We start from the raw sequence: 1,134 nt of genomic DNA, 5'->3' as shown, positions 1-1,134 counted from the left end.
AAAAAAAAAAAAAAAATGCCTTCCCATAACTGTTCCCGCATCACAGCACCCCCAGTCCCAGGGTGGACTGTCAGCACACTGTCTTTGGACTGGTGGTGAGGAGGGAGGGTGCTTCAGGAGGACTCCAAGAGAATTACGCGTACAGTGTGGAGGCACTCATTAGAATAGAATACTCTTCTCTCCTCCCCTGATTTAAAGTAGAAGACTGGAGGAAAACCGCAGGGGTCACCAGGAAGCAGCTACAGCCCCACCTCCTGGATGGCGAAGACTTCCAGGAGATGCTGTGGAAAATTACCAGGCTGGAGCTACTCGCATCCGCCCGCCGAAAGCCAGAACCAAGCTTTGGATTTAGAGACGCAGGGAGTTGGAGGAGACAGAGAAGGTAGGTCCAGATCAGAGGAAACGTGCAAGCGGAGGCCTTTGCCGCGTCTTGGAAGAACTCAGAAGTACCATCCACAACAAAGCCAGCGTTTGGCCTCCTACCACATGAGAGAATCCTTGGCCAGTGGGTTTCTCAGAAAAGGATGGACAGCCACTGGAAAGGGACCTCCGTCACAGAAGTTAAAAAGGAGCCACTCACCCCTTTCCTCCTGCTTTTTTTCTGCCTCAACACACCTAGTAGGGACCCTGAGAAAAGGGAGGAGCTGTTTCTTCCCCAATCCGCCTTAGCCCCTCAGAGTACGCAGCCGGTTGTGCAAGCCCGTACCCTGGGTTTCACCAACACACTCCCTTCCTTCAGAGCCCCGTGGGCGTCCAGCTTCTGGGAGGGCTTCCCGGAGGCCGCAGTCCCAGAGGCATGTTTCTCTGCGATCCCGCCCTTCTCACTCCATCACAGCCCATCCCAGACTGCCCTATAAGGGCTGATTTACAAGTATGGGTGGCTCTTCCTCTGCTACCAGTAATGACACTAATGATCAGCAGCAGTTATTGGGCTTTACATGTGTTACCTTATTTACTCTTCAACCGAACTTTATTTACTTATTTTATTTATTTATTTATTTATTTATTTATTTATTTATTTATTTATTTGAGATAGAGTCTGGCTCTTTGGCCCAGGTTGGAGTGCAATGGTATGATCTGGGCTCATGCAACCTCCTCCTCCCAAGTTCAAGTGATTCTTCCCCCTCAACCTCC

The sequence above is a fragment of the Mandrillus leucophaeus genome, unplaced genomic scaffold (assembly GCF_000951045.1).
Source record: "Mandrillus leucophaeus isolate KB7577 unplaced genomic scaffold, Mleu.le_1.0 Scaffold458, whole genome shotgun sequence".
Taxonomy (NCBI): Eukaryota; Metazoa; Chordata; class Mammalia; order Primates; family Cercopithecidae; genus Mandrillus; species Mandrillus leucophaeus.
Note: the sequence above shows the minus strand (reverse complement) of the source record.